General features: G+C 55.1%; 1 long non-coding RNA gene across 7 annotated transcripts in view; it reads right to left on the minus strand.

Annotated features, from left to right (window-relative positions):
• Nucleotides 1-1,148: 1,148 nt before the first annotated feature.
• LOC101788277 (uncharacterized) overlaps nucleotides 1,149-20,116 on the minus strand; it is a 34,218-nt gene continuing 15,250 nt past the window's right edge. For 5 of the 7 annotated variants that reach the window (XR_010044820.1, XR_010044821.1, XR_010044816.1 and 2 more), the window contains 3 exons: nucleotides 15,599-15,690; nucleotides 5,267-9,015; nucleotides 1,149-1,466 (listed from right to left, as the gene is read on the minus strand). This is a non-coding gene — a long non-coding RNA (uncharacterized LOC101788277). Of the gene's footprint in view, nucleotides 1,467-5,266; nucleotides 9,016-12,163; nucleotides 15,312-15,598; nucleotides 15,691-20,116 lie in introns of those variants that run through there. The other 2 variants (XR_010044817.1, XR_010044822.1) reach the window with 2 other exon arrangements.

Here is a 20,116-nt window from a genome sequence, read left to right on the forward strand (position 1 = left end):
GAGAGAGAGGGGAGGAGAGAGAGGGGAGGAGAGAGAGGGGAGGAGGAGAGAGGGGAGGAGAGAGAGGGGAGGAGGAGAGAGGGGAGGAGGAGAGGGGAGGAGGAGAGAGGGGAGGAGAGAGAGGGGAGGAGGAGAGAGGGGAGGAGAGAGAGGGGAGGAGGAGAGAGGGGAGGAGAGAGAGGGGAGGAGAGAGAGGGGAGGAGAGAGAGGGGAGGAGGAGAGAGGGGAGGAGAGAGAGGGGAGGAGAGAGAGGGGAGGAGGAGAGAGGGGAGGAGAGAGAGGGGAGGAGGTGGGCGAAGGAGGCGGAGGGGAAGGAGAAGATGTGGGGCACGAAGAAGGAAGGGTCAGCAATGGGGGAAAGAGGAAAGTAAGGAGCGAGAAGGAAGGGAGGGGCAGGGAGAGTAGTGGTGGCCTTGGTGGCGGCTGTGGTTGTGATGGCCACAGTGACAGTCATACTTGCAGTGGCCCTGGTGGCCGCTATGCTGCTGATGGCCGTGGTGGCAGCTGTGGCACTGATGGTCATGGTGGCAGCTGTGGTAGCAGTGGCTGTGGTGGCAGCTGTGGTGTCGATGGCCGTGGTGGCAGTAGTGTCGGCTGCTCCGCTGTCAACTGTTCCGCCTAAGCTGGGCACAGCAACCTCCTTGGCCCTCACCGCCTTCCTGTGGCTGCCACAGGCTTCCTGGCAGCAGGACTGTCCCTGTCAGTCACAGGGGTGCGGGGCTCACCTCCCCGCACCTGCTGGCACCCTCACTGGAGGGCCAGGCAAGGTGGGCAGAGGCATCACCTCTGCAACCCACATGGACTTACGCTGGAATGGGCGCTGGCCCAGGGTCGTGGTCAGGCTGGCTCATCTCGGCCATGGTGGCCCCTTGGCCATGGCCCTGGGAACATGCGGGCCAGGGACCAAGGCAGTGAGCCTTCTCCAAAGGCGGACAGGACACTCCCTCCACTTCCTGCCCTGTGCCCCTTTCTGGAGCCTGGGGAAGCTCATTTGTCTGAGCACCCCTCAGGTGCCCATCCAGGAGGGCACGGGGAGCTTCCTGGTCCTGAGTGGGCTCCCACCCTTCCCCCAGCACACTGTAAAAGGAAGCCCCCGCCAGGCACAACACCCGACTCCCCTCCTCAGATTAGTAGCACATCATCACTGCTTTGGTTAAGACAAGAAACATTTATTGAGAGCACGAGAGGTTGAGCCCAGGCCGGCGCGTCGAAACCGCGTCCCAGCGCCTCGCAGCAGCCCTGGGACACGAGGCAGCAGTCCAAGCCCACGTCACAGAGGTGGGCAGTGGAGGGTCCGCAGTTCCCCCAAGTCTCAGCATTCGGGGAGGGGAGGTGGCTGACCCCGGGGTCAGTGAAGTCCTTCAGTCAGAGGGTGCCTCGCTACTCAAGGGGAGGCCCGGTCCAGAATCTTTGCGTCCAGCCTGTCCCGTGGGAACGTGCGCCGGGCGTCCCCGTGGCTGTGAAGGCTGAGAGAGACACAGTTGCACATGAAGTCCACCTGCTCACAGGCCCACAGGCGGACACGAGTTCTCATGCAGACAAGCAGGCCCAGGAGGGAGGAAAGGACACCGAAGCCACCTGGGGCTCTGGTGGCCACGGCAGGGACGAGGGCAGCACCCAGCCTCCAGCTCTGCCCTAACCCGGCTCCTGAGCTGCTCCGCCTTCCTGAAAACCATCCTAGTGCTTAGCCCTGGATTGCACTTAGCTGTTTTTCTAAAATCTTCACCTCATCCTCCTCTGGGCGGCTTCTAAAAGTTTGACCCTCCCACCTCTGCCACACTGGGGATGGGCCCAGCGCCCTCACACAGAGCTACACGCTCTGCCCTTCTTTGAAGTTCTATTTGGCCACAAGGCCTCCCTCCGTCATTTAATTGCCCGGGTTGGGATCTTTCTGCCTCAGCCTCCCAGAGTGGTGAAACTGCAGGCATGCACCCAGCGTGCCCGGCTGATGCTCGCATTTCTGCCTCCACTTACCCTCTCCAGACTTTCTGACTCTCACTGTTTTGGTACCAATCCTTCTCCTGTCCCGACTCCCCAGTGCAGGCTGCGTGCTGCCCTCACCCCTTCCACTCTGCCCAGGATCACGGGGTGCGGCAGAGTTTTAGGGAGCACGGTGCCTCTTCACCCGTGTCCTCGGGTGGTCAGCTGCACAGCAGCCAGTGACCCCCGGAGGGTGGGGCTGAGAGCGTCGTGTGCCCGGTCACCAAGCAATTACCTCCCACAAGCGATCCCACTGAATTCCACGATAACCAGGCCCCGTAGTGTGATGACCTCCACGTTACAGTCAGACAAACGCACTCAAGGCCACATGGACAGGAAGGGGCCAGGGAAGCCTCGAACTCAGACCTTGATTCCCACGAGCCAGTGTGTGGCACACAGCGAGGTTGAGGGCAGTGTGCCTGGCATTCCCAGTCACCCCAGAGCAGAACTGGTCCCCAATGCCTCCCACTTCTACAGGTGCCCAAAGTGAGGGTCGGGATGGTCTCAGCACCCTGTGCGAGGACGCACAGTTGGCACATAGGTCCCCAGGACCAGAATCCAGATGGGCCAGATGTCTGGAGCCCTAGCGCTAGGCCTGAGCACTGGCCCTGGTTTTGGGGCGGTCAAAAATGGAAACAAAGGAATCAAGGCCTGGAGTCCGATTACCTGTCACCCCAGTTTGCTAGGCCCCCACCCCATGGCTGCACTCCACCCCCAGACTGTGTCTCACAAGCCAATGCCAATGTCACCAATAGTGCAAACAGACTTTTGGGACCCCAGGGCAAAGACTCCAGAGCCTCCGGAGAGGGCATGGGCGTGGTCAGGTCATCCCTGTGGTTTGGGATTTGCCAAATGCCACCGAACCGAAGCCCAGGGTCATAGCACCCGTGAGAACATTCCAGCCCAAATCCTGCTTTATTCTCCTAATCAAATCTGCACTAGGCAGGACCTCAATGGCCGCCCATGCCCTAGGTGAGGCCTCAATACAGGCAGAGGCCTCGGGGCTTCTGTGGAGTCTTTGCCAAGAAAACACACACTTTCCCCTTAAAGGAAGGCAAGGACGTGGGCCACCCAGGCCTCCGAGCTCTGCCACCCACCCCCAGCCCTCAGCATGGGAGAGCAATCATTAGGCACCCACTAGTACAGGAAGCAGGGTGGGAGGGTGAGAGGAGACAGACAGGCCTTGGAGGGGTTCACATGCAGTTGAGCCATGACCTCCCTGCCCACCCCAAAGGGACACTGGGTCCCTGTGACCGCCCCCTAGTCCTAGGCCACACAGACCTCTCCTAGAGGAGCCCAAGGCCCAGTCAGGAGCAGGCGTTGACCCACAGACTCTGAGTGTCCCAGGAGGGGACAAGACCCCGCATGCTGTCAAGGACAGGGATGGACGTGGTGCGCACCCCAAAGGCTATGCCGCGAGCCCCAGCACTGCCTCGCCACAAAGCCCGAGAAAGTGGACCATCGATCGTGGAGCCTGTGCCACTGATCTGGTGGCAGGCATGGTGGGACAGAAGGGACAGAGGAATGGCAGCCAAACAGGACAATACAAACTGGGGATCCCACTGGAGGGGGCCAGGTGGACAGGACCAAGGCCAGGCAGGCACGAGGGCCAGACCCACGGAGGCCGGGGAACCAGAGCAGGAGGGGGAACCCGGAGGAATCTGGGGAGGGGAAGGCAGCTTAGGGGTGGAAAGGCTGGGTTTCGCTCCTTGCCCCAAAACACAGGCTGGAAAAGGAAGCCAACGGTGTGAAAGAGAAACCCCGGTCAGAAGTGACCCGAGGTGCATCCATGTACCTACAAATTTGTCTCAACTTTATCCTTGTTCGTGGCAGAGTAGTACTCTACTGCACATAAACATCTTTATCCAATTATCTACCGATGAGCATCTGGGCCGTTTAGCTATTATAAATTTTTTAGCTATTATAAACTTGCCTTTCAACTCTTTTGAGAAGATACCAAGAAGGTTAGTAGCTGGTCAAGTGGAACCTGTAGCTTTCATTTTTTGAGGAACTTCCACACTGATTTCCAGCGGTTATACCAGTCCACACTCCCCCACACAGCTGTGGAGAAGGGGTCCTCTTCCCTCGACAGCCCCCAGTATTTGCTGTCTGATTTCGAGATACTAGCCATTGCTACTGAAGTGAGGTGGAACCTCAGTGCTGGTTTAATCTGCAGCTCTCCAATGGCCAACAATGCTGAGGCTCCTTTCATACAGAGTCCAACAAAACATGTACACATGAAGAAAAGAAAAACTTGCATAAATATTTTAGCACTAAATTTACTGAGCCATCACCTTTGGCTTCCACACTTACGAGCGCTCAAAGTGGCGGCTGCTGACGTGGCTTAGCACGGCAAACTGAAGTGTGTGTACGTTTTGTGGCCGACTCAGTATTTATTCTGTTTCTCTTCTTCATCTAAGTAACATCTATACATTGCAGATGCCCATTTTTGGACTGTCTTGAAATTTGAGGAGTATGACTTTTTCAGTTCTTTATATGTCCTAGACATCACGTACATGGATGCACACCACGGAGACCACCACGGCTCAGTGAAGTAAGTCAAACACAAGGTGGGCCATCGGGTCCTTTCTCTGGGGTGAGAAATTCACAGCTGCTCCTGTAAGTGAGGAGCAGGGTGGAGCCCGGATGCCGGGAAGGAGGGAGAACAGAACGGGGAAGGGGGAAGAGGTTTGAAGAAAAGAAAATAAATGGAAGGAAAAAAATGGAACCCAAACTCTATACATGGGGAGGGAAGAAGGGATGAAGGGAGAGGAGAGGAGTGCGAAAAGGAACTTGAGAATTGTGCACAGCTCCAGTGCTTTGTGAAGACTGTGGTCAATATGCATAGTACATATGGACCAAGGAAAAAGCAAGAAAAGAAGAGACCTGACACCCAGGCAGGGCTGAAGCCCAGTCTCCACACCAGACCAGAATCCCTGCTTTTGGCCCTGCATTCCCTCCACAGGGCACTGCTGGGCACCCAGTGGGGACTGGCACACTCAAGGAAAGGGGGAAGGGAAGGAGTCAGACCATCTTTTCATGCAAGGCTGTGACATCCTGGCCCTGACGCCCAGTGTCCTTGGTTCTCAGTTTTCTCATCAATCAAATGGGCTCACACTACAAGGACAGTAGGTGCCAGAAAAAGAGTCAGAGCCCTGCACTCGGTGGCTGACCAGGGAGAAAGGGAAAAGGGTGTGGTCTTAGGGCCTCCCCACAAAGATGCCACCCCCACCCTCTAAGTCACCCCCTACTGTTCCTCCCCAACAAAGCAAACCAGGGCACACACCCACATTAGCAGGGCACCTCCCAGCAGATGATGGCCCCCCAAGGTCCCCAAAGCCAGTGGCCCAGCCAGCTCAGGAAGCAGCAGCCCAGGAAAGAAAGAGAGGAAGGGTCAGGGGATATCGGAGACCCCAAGCAGGGAGAAACCACCACCCACCACCTGCACAAACATTTGCCCCGGCCCCCACCACAGAGACCCTGCAGCCTGCTTGGGCATGTGTCCTACACAACCCATCGGCGGCTGGGTAGAGAGAGGGCAATCCTTTTTATTCACTCATGTCACTAGTGCTGCCCAGAAGACAAATGCACGACACACACAACCCACGCATGACCTCCCCCAAGTAAAACCAGCACAAGCACTGTCACAGCCACAGCAAACCCGGCCTTGGGCCCTCCCCAAACCCCTGTGAGTAGGCCATCCAGGGACGCACACCTCTGAGAAAAAGACTCGAGGGTCAGAGAGGCAAAGCAACTACTCAGATTGCGGTTAGTTCAGTGACCCCGAGGTCTGCCAGGGTCCCAAGCGCAGCTCGCGGCACAGACCCGGCCGCCATCAGCAGAGCCAGGGCTTTACACACAGCGCAGCGGGTTACAGGTGCGGGTTACAGGAGCAGAGTACAGAATCGCGGGACAGGTGAGGAACAGCGGCCACTAGGCATCGGTCACAGCACAATCAGAAGCCGTCCACACAGGGACGGGGCGGGAGAAGGCGGGGCCCTGCCACTGGCCTGGCACTGCGGGGCACCAAGTGTGCCCGGGGAAGAAGCGACACCGTGAGGGGATGGTGAGGGCTGTCCTGGACAGCCGGTGCCTGATACACGGCTGGGGTGGGGCGGGGTGGGGTGGCCTCTGGGTTGGGGCATGATGAGGGTGCTGCCCACAGGCCGGCCAGTGGCATGGCTCGCACAATTACACTATTCCAACCTTCCACGGAGGTGGGTGTGAATGTGTACCCCGGGGGCATGGAGGGCGGGGCGCTGCCCAAAGAGTTCCCGACCCAGTCCTGAAAGTTCCTGCCCGAAATGATTCCCACTTCACCCTAAAATGCCATACAAATTTAGCATCATACCCCACAATTTATCCTGCATATTCAGAAAATGTGATTTCCCACTGAATTGCCAGAGAGGGACGTGGTCCCTCTTGGCCTTGGGGCCCGCACCTCCGGCAGACCCCAGGGACACACACACCACCTTGCAGAACAGTTACAGAGTTCCAGATACACCGCTCCCTCCTCGCAACAACCCTGCGAGGTGGGCGTCCCCGCCCCACCCCCAAGAAGGCAGCTTTAGACTTTCACAGACAGGTTAAACCACACAATTTGTCCAACACAGGGGTCCTGGCTTCACTGGTTACAGCCTTGCCTCAAGCAAGGACTCAGACTCAGAATTTTAGCACAGCCCCCTCTCATGAGACCTCCACAAACCCTGCAGGATGACCTCAAAGCTGGCCAGGTTCCGAGCGCCTCGGATGCCAGGTCTGCCAGCAGACTACTCTGCTCAGACTCCTTCCTGGGGGGTGATCCCTGTCACCTACCCAAGCATCATGGCCCAAGATCTGCTCTAAAAGAGCACAGCTAATCTAAAAAGGGGAAGGAAGGACCCTCGGGTCACCTCCATTAAGATCAAGGTGTCCTGGTCCCTCAAAACCCTGTTCATCACAAGCCCCAAGCTCTCCACCCACCTCTCAAGGATATAGTCTATGCTTCCCAACATCCAGGGAGTAGAGTTTGCTGATTACTAATCAACCTACTCTTGTAAGGAATGAACTTGGAGAGAGTAATCATTTGCAGTGGAACTCGGATCTAGAAGTCAGAGCTAAATCAAGGTTCCCACTTTGTTTCAGACACACAAACACAGCCCCTCTCCAAACAGGGTCATCTCTGCCTCCAAAGCGCTAGGCTGGGAGGAAGCCTCGGGGGCGGGCTCTACCATAGCACTGGCTCATGTTTTCAGATGTCTGTCGAGGGCAAGGGGACGCGGGGATGGATGTGGTTGAACCTCTGGGGGCAGCCACAAGGCTGAGTGAGGGCAGAGCTGGTGGCAGGGGCACCATGGGCCAGGCGGGGACGGGGGCATCTTCCCCGGAGGGGAGGGGCGCCCTGCCCTGGCCACTGTCAGACCTGGGCTGGGCTCACAGTCACGGTGTGCGATGGTAGAGAAGCAGCATGCAGGGGAGAAGCAGCATGCAAAGGAAGCCGGGGCAAGTCCACGGTGTGAGTGGACATATGAAGGCCATGCTGAAAAGGTCCAGTCACCTCCCGAGCTCCAAGGCCCGATAAACACGGGCGGGAGGGTCTGACCCAGGCAGGCCGTGCTCAGGGCTCAGCACAGGTGGCGGGGAAAGCAGCTCTCCGCCGACAGAGGAGGGTGTTGGAAGGCAGGGTGAGCCTTCCTTCCTCCGGGAATGTCCCCTCCCGAGGGGCAGCAGGGACCCTGGAGTCTTGGCATGCATTTGGGGTGTGCATGCAGGAGCCGTAGGCTCCTCAGATCATGAATTGCACCCATGGAAAGAAATGGAAAGCCTGACCCACAATGCTCCACTCAGCGACCAGCACGGAGGACTCCGACGACCAGCACGAAGGCCAGGCCTCGGGGAAACCGGCTGACGTCTGGTGGGACAGTGGCGGCCAATTCCCCTAAGAAGTGGGAAATGGAGGGGCCGGGGCCTGGCGTCCATGAAGACTGGCGGGGAAGGTGACAGGGCCATGCATGCTTGCCCACAGGACTGCAGGTACTGGGGTGACTTTCTGGACCTTGGGGTGGGGCCATCAAAGAGTTATCACTGAGTCACAAGCTGAAGAGGTGACACTGGGGCTCAAGCACACCTGAGGCCTATGACCGTAACTGTCGCCTCCCTGACAGCTGGGGGAAGGTCTCCCTGTCACCATCACTCGGTTCCCAGGGACCCGCAAATTGTAAGGTCCAACGGGCTGGAAAGGCAGCTGGGGCCACCCTCGCACCACTATCTGAATCTCCACTAACCTGTCCTCCTCAAACAGCTGCCTGGCCAGCTCCTCGGACACCTCAGTGACCAGGAGACTCCCCACACCCTAAGGACACCCTAAGGACACCTTGACCAGCCTTTGCAGAAAGCCATGACCCAGGTGATGTGGACAAATAGTTCACAATTTGTTAACAAATACAGGCAGGGGAAATATTCAACCTTCGTTAGTGATTATAGCAAGTTAAACTGATGCCAAAGCACTTGTTAACACAGAAAAACAGAAACCTGAAAAGATTGTTAATACATTGCAGGCATCGTGAAAGCTTCTAGAATTCACTAACATCCAATAAAACTCTCCGGCTTTTCATGCAGGAAGCTCAACACCAAAAGTTCACGAATCACGCACGGGCTCGCTCACCAATCCGCTCATCTATCCGTCCTCCCGTCTCTCAGCCGACCACTCACGTCAGCATCCACCCTCCCACCCTGTCACGCGGCAGATATGGACCCACGGCCCACGGCAGGTCGTGCACCCGAGGTACAAAGACCCCTCTGACGTCCCTGCCCCTCAGGGGCTCACAGTCTAGCAGGAGAAACTGGTGTGGAAGGAATCAGTCATTTCTGGGTGTGGGGAAGCGCTGCAGGAAGACGGGGTGCCAGGGGAGGTGGAGGTGGAGGTGGAGGTGCAAAGCCGTTAGTTGGGACGCGCTCTGTCACACCGAGAAAGAAGGCGGCTTCTGCGTAGGGCCAGCAGGATGGTTCTGCAAATGGTGCCATTCAATGGAGGCCGTCGCGGGGAGGTTACAAAGACTGTGGAACAAAGGGAGATGGTGCCAGCGGAATATTAAGTGGGAAACACAGCAATGCAAAGAAAAGCATCTGTGGTGAACAATGACAATTAGGTGTAAAAAAAAAAGGAGGTGATCAGAAACAAAATAGACGTAATCAGAAGACAAGCAGAAGAAGAGCGCAGAAGACAAGAACTTGAAGGGCAGGGCGGTGGGGGCATGTGGGGCTGAGCGGGGGGCCACTGTGCACCTCTCACGGGAGGCACCAGGGGCCGAGACCCATCTGGGTGGGGCCTGGGAGTCACAGGGGGAGACCAAGGACAGCAGTCCCTCTTGGCATCACCAGTGAAGGCATTTATTTGTGTGTGTGGCGCACTCGGGCATCCACAGGAAGACAAAGCTGTCTCACTTTACAAAAGTTGATTAAAAACACGAAAGTCCACTTGAGATGGCCCAGGGAGGGGGGCGGGGTTCGGCTCAGGAGCACACGCAGCTCAGGGGCTCCCCCACCTATCGGTGCTGCCCTGACCCTCAAGTCCCGATGCAGGCCCAAGTATCCTGGACACACCCCCAACAACAGGACAGTCAGCCAGCCCCGACCCGCCCACCCTCTGGGACCTGGGCACTCCCACCAGGGTGCCTCCCCCTTGCCTTGGTCAGCCCCTCGATGGATGTGGGGTGTGGGCTCCTCTAGAGGTCGGCTCACCCATTTTCCCCTGCCACCTGAGTTCCAACAACTTCTCAAACACAGCTGGCTTCCTTCCCGAAGGTCTCCCAACCCCTCTGTGCTGACCCTGGGTCCCTCCTCACAGCAACCCTGGACCTGTCTGGAGAATCTCCAGGCCAGTGGTGTCCCAGAGTGACTGTGCTGTAGCAGAACCCAGATGCCCACAGAGGTGGCCAGCAGAATCCTGTGACCTCACCCAACGTCAGGCCCACAGCACAGAAGGTGGCTCCTGACACATGAATGCCGTGTCCTCCATGTTCTCAAGGCCGTGATGTCACCATCACTCAGGGCCTGTGCCCAGCCCCTCGCCTTCCCGTGCTGTGCATCCTCAAACCTGCAGCTTTTTAGCCCGCGTCCACTGCACTCAGTCCTCTGCAGCTGGACCACAGCATCAGCCCTGTCTCTCCTGGCTGTCACGTCCTGCCCTACCAGGTCTCTGGCTTTACCCCGCCCGGGTCTGCGTGTGCTCCCTGGGCCCTCTGAGTGTGTAAGAATCTCAATATCTTTCTTTTTTTTTTAATATTCCAAATGGTTCCTGGGATGCCAAGAGAGACCATGGTCCTGATTCATGTGAACAAAACAGGCACATGACGCACGCAGTAAAGATCTTGTGCATGACAGAGAAAGGGAACAAGACAAAAGCAGGGGTCCCTGTGGGGAGGGACGTCACTATAAATGACTCTCTAGGTGCCCCAAGCAGCCCCCAGAGGGCTGACCCGAGAAGACAGCTCTGAGCGACACACAGTGCAACGCACCTTCCACCAAATAAAGAGTACATTTGTCCAACGGTCAGAAAGACAGGCCTTGAAACGGGCTCTGGGGATGCCACATCTGGGGGGCCAGGTTCCCGGGGCCTTGTTGGTAAGTGGGGCTCAGGTGGACCTATCTAGGACCCCCAAATTAAGAAGAGCAGCGCCCCACCTGGGCACATTCCAGAGTTGCCAGAACAAGGTTTCTGGTGCTTTCCCCAGGACTCCTGGGTCCCTCTTCAAAGGTGCTCCTGACTATTGTCCCCTGTCCCCCACACCCTGGTATGACCAGAAGCCATCACCCAGGATGCCTGGGCGGGGTGTAAGTGCCACCCAGGGCCCCCTGCTCCCCAACCCTCTGCTGCCCTCTGGCGGGCAAGGCCTCCCTCACAGGTGCTCACCTGGATGACCCCTGCCCAGGGAGGGGACCAACCACTGAGCTCAACACCCCTTGTTCAGGCAACTTCTGCAGGGCCCGGGCTGAGCCCTAGCTGCCCGTCTAGGCCAGAACTGGAGATGGGCAGGGCATCGTCATGGGAGGGGCCCACATTTCTCTCAGGGTCCCCCAGGCAGGGAGCTCGTGTCTGCCCAAGGTGTGGATGGGACACGAAGGAGCGAGAGGAGCGGGGTGGCCCACGTGACAGCTGGCTCCCTCCTTCCTGCCTCCTAGCGCCCTTCTCTCTGGGCACCGGGCACCATGCCGGTTGCCCTCAGCCACAGCCCAGCTCTCAGCTCACCAGAACGCTGCTTTTCCCAAGTCCCACGTATCAGTCGCACCATTTCTATGGCTTCTTCCACTCCTATTTGTCCCTAAACCTTGCCTTTCTCCCCCCCTCGCACTCCTACAAACTCAGCGCCCAGAGCCGGAGGGCTCCGGCTGGAACCAGACCCTCCTTCCCCTCCGCCAGAACACGGCTTCTCAGTTTTTAGTCACTGACTCGCCCACTCGTGTCCTCTCACCCGTGGACCCCGTGCGTCTATCACGGTGGGAGATGCAGCCTCCTGTTGGGGCCTGGGATGTAACAGGCTCATCCATCTAAGGAGGATGGACAGGAACTCACTGTAACCCCTGTTCAGAGAACCTCCTCTTCCTTTTCCATGGGTCGCTTGGGTTAGTGGTCTATGAGCTTTCCTGGTGTCTGTCTGTCTGTCTGTCTCTCTCTCTCCCCTCCCTTTATCCCCGCCCCTAGGCACTGGGTCTGGATGATCTGATCCATCTTTAGGATTCAAAGCCCCCATACTAGCCCTCCCCTTGCTTCTGAATACACCCGCGGGCGTGGCTTCCCTCTCGTCCTCCCCTTCCTCTTTCCTTCGGGTTTATTTTGCCTTCCTGCTCTTCCTGACATCTTTCCTCCATCTCTTCCCTCCCCAGGACCTCAGCTGCCCAGAATGAGATGGGGATCCCGTGGGCCGCTGCGCCCTGGCCGCCTCCGCCATTTCCATTTCTAATTCAGTCTTTCACTCATCCATTCACCCTTTCTGCCCCTCTTTTATTCCAATATTTATTCTTTGCTCTGCGGACCTCAGGTGCACGGAATTGGATTAACCGTAATCTGAGGTTCCCAGAGCCATCTCAGGCCTGGCCCACACGGGACTCTGCTTTGTTGCTTCATTTCTTGTACTGCTGCTTTGGTCTAGGATTTATTTAACTATCTCATCAGCTCAGCTCTGAATTAGTCATAATTCTTGTTCCCTTTTCCTTTTTATCCCTGTATGGCCCTGGCTCACACATATTTATGTATGTATTTATGCATTCAATATGCTTTTATTGCTGATATCCATCTTGTCACAATTTTCCGTGCTCCTTCCTCGCTGTGGATCACAGCTTTTTCCTTTGCAGCCAACTACTTGCATGAGACTTGGGTGCAGAAGGGAACGAACTAAAAACATCATTCCTCACTCATTTACGGTCACTCCCAACTCATTCTTTCCCTGGGATATTCGCTCTTTTATTGAAACCCCGTCATCACTACTTATTACCTGGAATAAATAACGTTTATTCATCGTACTTCTCCGGGAAGTGCTTTTTCTTCCCCGTGTCTAGTTTCTCTTCTACATTTTTCCTTCCCTCTCTCTTTGCATCTTTATAGATTTTTGCACTTGCATGGATTTTTAGTATTGTGTACAGTCTTTAGGGCCGTGGTTTTGTTTGTTTGTTTTTGCAGCACCAGTGGAAGCCAGGGCCTCAGGGAGGCGGGTGGGCAGCCACTGTCCTGCTGAGTGACACCTGAGCCTGGGCCTGATTCGGAATGAATATGGATGACTCACAGGACTCCCTGTCCCCCTGCTGTCCACTGCTTTTTCCCACTTCCATTTTTCCCCATCTTACTGTTCCTCTATCACTGTCCTCCACTTTCCTCCTGCAAATCAGACCCAGGCTTGGGGACCCTCGGAGACCCTGTCCTCCAACACCCGCCTCACTGGCCAATGCAAATCTTTCTTCTCATTCATGCATTCATGCATCCATTCAGTCTTTTTTTCCACTTAAATACTTCTTTCCACACTTCCCGACAGCAGGTGCACCTAATTGGACACTCTGGGTCTGCGGCCCAGGCCCAAGGCCCCGCCCCTGCCCCATGGCTCCGCCCCAGGCATCCATGCTCAGGACCACTTCCTGGTTGGCTGGGTACCGTCCGGCTCAGGAGCACAGATGGGGATGAACTCCACAGCCTCTCCTAGCCTGCCTCTCTCCCCCTGTTCCTCTCCCGCTCTCTCATTCTACATCTACGTATTGGTAACAGATTATCTTTCTAATTTTTAGCTAGCTCTGGTTTTCAGTCTCTGTGCGTCCCCTCATGGCTTGGCTCTCAGGGCCCGTGGACAGTGCCCCACGCAGCCACCTGCACACACCCTCTCTTGGCCCCACTCATATCGCTCAGTAACTCCTCCCTTCACTCACATCATCCCTCCTTTCTGGCTTCTCTCTTTCTTACCCTCATTGGCGGAATCAGGAGCTCACTCCCACCCTAGCCCAGCCCTGCCACGGATCCATCCATGTACCCTCCAGCAACAGCAGCAGCTCGTCCTCTCTTCCTCTTTCGTTCTTCACTCTCTCTCACCCCAACTCTCCCTAACTTCCGTCTCCCTCCCTATCTGGTCTCGTTTTCTCCGAGCTGGATGCGTAGATGGGACTAATTACACCATCAGCACTGTCTCCGGCCCACTGCGCCCTCGCCGCCTCCTCTCTTTGTTTCTTTAGATGCTCCCTGGCTGGTTCCTTTACGTATTATTTCATCCACAGAGCCGGGCTTTTAGAAGTGAATGCACCCCAAGCTGGGACTGGGAGGGCTCCTTCCACCCGCTCTCCACACTCTCCACCCTCGTGTCAGTGCTTATTCCCCTTTAATGTATCTCCGCACTCAACACTGCCCACCTTTTGTTCTTTTCTTCATCTCAATCCTCACTCTACTCCATTTTTCCCCCTTCTTACAAGTCCTTTCATCTAAAGATCTCGGTTTCCAGGACGGAGAAACTCGACGCCCCACAGGCCACCCGTCACCTGAAGCGGGCGATGCAGTCTCATTGCTTAGGCTTTTTCCCTTTCTTTCTGTTTCCTGTGGCTTTTATTTACGTGAAAACTTTGGATGCCCAGACTTAGATAACTTTTGCTGAAACTACACTCTTATTTCTAGCCCATTTCTTCCTCTTTCTTCTCTCATTCTCCTTTGAACCTTTTCTCTGTCCCTTATTTTTCTATGCCAGGAGCAAAAGCAATCGGGCTGGTGTTAACGCCTGCCTTCCACAGCCAGCATCCCCGCACTTTTATCTCCCTGTCTGCTTCCTGTCCTCTTCCTTCTCCCTTTCATCTCTCACTCCCCCTGCCCTGCTTTACTTTTTTCTTTTTAACTTTAAGGGGCCTCAGAATGTCCAAACTGGAGGCTGAACTTAGCTTCGTAGTAGACCTATCATGTGTAAAGCCCTGAATTCAATCCCCGGTGTTTATTAAAAAAAAAGTCAGCCATGGTTTAGGTATTTCATTTCTCACTCACTTTTCCTTTCCTTGGGCTTTACTACCTTCCTGACAACCCCAGGGGCCTGCGTCCCTCCTCTGTGACCCTGCCAGTCTGTATACGGCCCTACATGCATGCTGACTGAACACTGTACCAACCTATCCGCTCATCACTTGTGCATCAAAACAGATGCACAACCACCGCCCGCTCGCACCCCGACTTGCAAGCCGCTGGCCCTATTTATGTGCTTCCTCGCTCCTTCTGGTTCACACCCGCCTTGATCCCATCATTTATTACAGAAGGTAATCAATACACAGAAAAGACCTGTGGGCAGGAAAGCCATGACCCTCACAACGTCCTAACCCTTCCTGCTTCCTCCCTCTGAGGTCGCCAGCCAGGGGCACACGGGCGGAGGCACACGAAGGCTCCTCCACTCCCAGCTCCTCCCGCGCTCGCATCCCAGACAGCCTGGGTGGACCGAGATTTGGGCTCCCCCCACCTGGCCCCTTTGCAGGGCAGGCGTTTCCCACTCTGCTCCCCGGCCCCCGGTGAATGGCCATCCCCATGAGAAGCCCGTTTCAAGACCCCGGAATACATAGAGACACACGGTACATAGCCTTCCCCGCTGGGAAGCGACAGACACAGAGTTCGTTTGTAAATAGGTGGCTTTGTCTGTAGTGATATAAAAATATTTTGGCCTTTCAAGGCAAATACAAAAGACGCTCCCCATTACCATCCCTGAGTGTCCCAGTCCTGAACAATAAAGAGTTTGAAGAGGTTTAGCCGGAAACTTTGAAGACAGAAAACCTGCCCATTATGTTTTCCAGACATTTCGAGGGGTTGAGCGCAGGTCACGGAGCCCGAAGCCCGGGTCCTTGCAGCCTTGTCTGCCCTGCGGCACGAGAGCCAGAGGGAGACGCAATGATGAAAGAGCCATTCATTGACAAGAGCGAAAAAGAGGGATTCTTTTGGGGTCCCACACTCGACGCTGCCTATAGAATTCTTTGGCCACTGAGACAACAGTACGAGGCTCGGGGCTCCCGTCTTAGAGCACGAGCTCCGGGCCGACACCGCCCGGCTTGCCGGGCACCCGCGCCCCTCCCTGCCTGGCAGTGTGTGTGCTGGGGTGGGGTGACGGCTGGTAGCCACAAGTGTGCTCATTAAACTCTGGCGACTTACGATTCAGGGATGGGGGGCGCTGCGGTGCTGTGTCGGGGTGTCCGGGGTGTCCGAGGTCCTGTCCCACGCGGGATTCCCGGTGATGGCTTCGGCTGGAAGGAAAGAGTAGGGGATCACGAAACAAACCCCAGCCAGCCAGGTGAGGAAGAGGAGGCCGATGGTTAGGGCCACTGCTCTGGAGGGGGCACAGGTGGCCCAAAGCAAGGACTCCCCAGCTTCCGAGATGGGTAGTGTCTGGGACACTTCTCTTTAGCCTGGGCACAGGGACAGGGCTCCCAGTGCCAGGCTGTGTGTCGGTGCCACCTGGGGGACCAAAGCCACTCTATGGAAGCCACAGATTCAGGCCTGAATGCACAGGTAAGACCAAGCCAACACTGAGGTGGTAGCCCGCTCCCTAGAGGCTGTCACCCTGAAGGCAGGGCGACCACAGCACACTGGGAAAATCGAAAAGCCCAGCAAGGTTCAGCGGGTGGCATGGTGGGCAATGGGCCTAGGGGAGACCAGGGAAGTGGACTGCAGCCAGCAGGACAGGGCTGGGGGCAGTGCCAGGGTTGTGGATTTTACTGGGCAGTGTTGCTACACTGTGGTGCACACATCGGCGTGAGGCACAGGTGACTACAGCAGGACCTGAATGGTGTCTCCACCCTACAATGGGCACCTTGAAAGGCACCGCGGCCAGGCCTGACCAGGCTCTGACATTGGTGTTTGCCTCACACCCTGGCTGTAAGAGTAAGATCAGCCAGCGGAGTGCAGAACCCACAGACGTGCGACACTGACACCAACATGGACCAAGCAGGAGCTGAGTCCTGCTGGAGCCTCATAGGTAACAACAATGTTCCCAGCACAAGTGCAAGACACCCTCTAGAGGGGACCTGGCAGGGGCAGGGACAGGGGCAGGATTGGGCATATGACAGTGCTCTGTATTCCCTTCTAAACTTTTCTTAAACTAAAAGCTACTTAGAAAGAAAAAAGGCCACTAAAGACTTTCCTATAGAATGGGGGTTTCAGACAGGGTCTCACTGTGTAGCCAGGCTGGCCTCAAACTCAGGGCCATCTCTGATCCTCCTCCCTCAAGTGCTGGGATTGCAGAGTGCACCAACACTCCCAGCACACTGCTATTATTGTGACTGGTTGTACTGCTTTAGCCAAGGTGACACAGTTGTGACAACCAGTTGTTCTTCCTCGTATGCTGTGATCAAGATTGCATGAAGGCCATGAGCATACTACAGGCCACATCCCCAGTGCATTCAACAGGTATGATCTCGCCGAAGACCCACAAGCCAAAAGCTGAGGAGCACTCACTTCCTAAGGAGTTCTCCGCACCAGCAACAAAGTTACCCACCATAAGCAACTTACAAACACCAGTGCAGAAATTAAACTTAAAAAGAAAGAAGAGAAAAGGAAAATATTATTCCTAGAGTCTGGCAAAGCTAAAGAGGTGAGTGGAAGCCGGGGAGATCTGTCATGTCTCCAAAAAGAAATACAATGATCAGGACATATGTAAAAATAAAATATCGATATCTTTGGCCATCGGGAAACGAAATCACAACTACCCAGAGAGTTCATCTCACCTGAGCCACTAAAAACCATAAGACATCCTAGCAAGGTCATGAGGAGGAAGGACCTTTCTGCACTGCTGGTGAGATTGTAAATCAGCAGGGTCCTCATGGAAATTCACATCGAGGGGCCTCAAAAAACTAAAAACAAGCCGGGCGGGGTAGCTCACTTCTGTAATCCCAGCACTCGGGAGGCTGAGGCAGGAGGATCGTTGCAAGTCTGAGACCAGCCTGGTCTACCAAGTGAGCCCAAGGCCAGCCTGAACTGCATATCGAGACCCTGCCTCAAAAAGACAAAAAAAAGAAGAAAAAATACTGAAAACAGAACTACCACACGTCCCAGCAGTATACCACTCCTGGATACAGTAGCTGCCTGAAAACATTCAAGTCAGCCTGCCATGGAACTGTGGCCCAGTTCACGACCAATACACTGTGGAGCCATGCAGCCATGAAGAACAGTGAAACTGAGTCACTGGCAGGAAAATGGGTGGACTGGACATCATCCCGTGAAGCGAACTAGCTGGGCAGGGTAACCTCAGCACTCAGGAAGGTGAGACAGGAGGGTCATTGCCAAGGTCGAGACCACCCTACTGGGCTACAAAATGAGCTCAAGGCCAGCCTGAACTGCATAGTGAGACCCTGTCTCAAAAAGACAAAAAATAGAAATATGAAGAAAACTCAGTCAGACTCAGACAAGTTTCTCATTTATCCTAATAAATGGAAAATTTCAGAATGACGTGAGAGTTAAACGGGAGACCATCATGAGAGGAGGGAAAGGAATATAAAGTGAGGGCGAGGGTGGGGTCAGCGGAAGCCTAATGGGGGATGGATAGGGTCAAAATGTACGCTTGCATCAAAAATACTTTTGTGGGGCTGGGGATTTAGCTCAGCGGCATAAGCGCCTGCCTTGCAAGCAGGCAGTCGTGAGTTCGATCCCCAGTACCGATAAAAAAAAAGGAAAAAGTAAAAATATTTTTGTTTCTTTCAGGTAGTGTCTCACTATGTAACCCAGCTATTACCAGGTTATGCCAACCCTCCTGCCTCAGCCTCCCAAGTGCTAGGATTACAGGTGTGCACTGTCATGCCTGGCATTCAAAAAATTTTAAGTAATAAAAATAAAATTTAAGAAAAAAAAAAAAGAAGAAAGGAGGATCTGGGACAGTAGAGGGAAGGTGGGGACCAGCCTGTTTGGAAATTGTTCTCTGGGGGTAGAGACAGAAAGTCTGGGGACCATTAGGGGGGTGGCTGAGAGACAGAAAGGCAGTAAGGGGTGTGAGGTGGCACTGGAACTACAGGTCCCGTGACACCTCAGGGCAGGGGCCTGCCTGACGGCCCTCCAGCGGTGCCCTCCAAGTCTGCACCTACCCTGATCTCAGCCACTGGGGAACCCCACAGCTACCTTTCTCTCTCTACTCCCGGACTGGTCTCTGGCTGGGCCTCCAAAACCCCAGCAGGGCACAGGTGGGATGTCTCTTGCTTCCAAATCCTTCTACAAACTCTTTCACTGGCTTTAAGCTTCCCCAAGCACACTTAACCACAAAATTGTAAGAACTCTGGAAAAGGAGGGTCACAAGGCAGCAGCCAGCTCCTGGGGAGGGCCAGGGCCGACTCTGGCACTCTTGAAGGCTCAGGACCACCAGGGACGCACTGAGTACCGTCAGGACAGTGTGGCCCAGCCCAGAACACCTGCTTGGCTGGGCGACCCTGGCCCTACAGCAACAACCACCCTCCAGCCCAGGGGCACTCAGCAAGAGGGAAGCCCTGCCATTTCCTGCAGGAATAAGAGCCAGACCTTTACTTTGTGGCTTCTGTTTTGGTTGATTTCATTTCTAATAGGAGCAGGGAAATCAGAAGCTGCTCAGAGTATCTGGGTATATTCCTGCCTCTGCTCTGGGGAGCCCCCCCCCCAGACCCTCGGTGCACCTGCCCGTCCTTAATTAACTCTGCACACAGACCCTGAGCTGCCCTGGTGAGACGCAGCCTGCCATAGCCGTGCCTTGGTTTCTAACCTGCGTGCACCAGCTCCGGGTCTGCCATGATATATTAATCATGCGGTGCGGGGCTGGAATCTTAACAAATGTCAGAAGAGCTGCAGAGATGAGTCACTGTCTGGAACTGAAGGGAAACGCAAGGCCTCCTTCTAGAGCCCAGCAGAATAACTGTCGCGAGCATTTGATCGGAAGACCTCATAAATGCATAACCTGAGCTCGTGACTCACACAGAAAGTGTTGCAGATGCAACGAACCCAGCCTACGGGGCTTAGCAGGATTAGAACGTTCTAGCTCTGCCTTAGGAGATTTAAAGTTACTCTCTTCCTGAAGTAAACAGGACCTGATTGATCCGGTATATCTTCAGTACAAATATCATGTGGATGTCTCAAACAGAGAAAAATGTCCAAGGGTTATTTTTATTAAAATGTTTACTTCAAGAAATAGAGCCGGTAGTTGCACAAATAATCACCCTTGCCTGGCTCAGATCTCACGCTTCCTACCTGTTGAGAAACACTGCCCTCTCAGACCCTCCCCTGACCAAAGTAAGCGCTCTGCCGCGCTGATTTCCTGTACCTTTGTGAGGCCCGGGCCCTGGACATTACAGGCCCATTTATGAAAATAGGGGAGGTAATTGGGACATCTTTTGAAACTGTGTCCCTCTTGGGCCCCAGGCCCCCACCCGTCCTCTAATTTCAGGCGGTCGGTTGGTCGGGTTACAGAGGATGTTTACATATGCCTCTTCCTGGAATTTCACCTCTTTGCTTCAGGAGAGGGCAATTAGAGAGAATTAGAGCCTATTTGGCGTATGTTTACCGTTAATGGATGAAGAGGCTGAGGCAGCCTTGAAAAAGCAGACTGCTGGTCTAATTGAAGCTGGCAATGTTTTGATTCCTCGTTTCAGCTCGCAGGTATTGTAGCAACCAAGGTCACGAAACAAAAGCTCCAGCCCACCATGGTAATCACCGGGCACA

This window comes from Cavia porcellus, unplaced genomic scaffold (assembly GCF_034190915.1).
Source record: "Cavia porcellus strain 051 isolate PalLab524CR breed Dunkin Hartley unplaced genomic scaffold, mCavPor4.1 scaffold_31, whole genome shotgun sequence".
In the NCBI taxonomy this organism is placed as follows: Eukaryota; Metazoa; Chordata; class Mammalia; order Rodentia; family Caviidae; genus Cavia; species Cavia porcellus.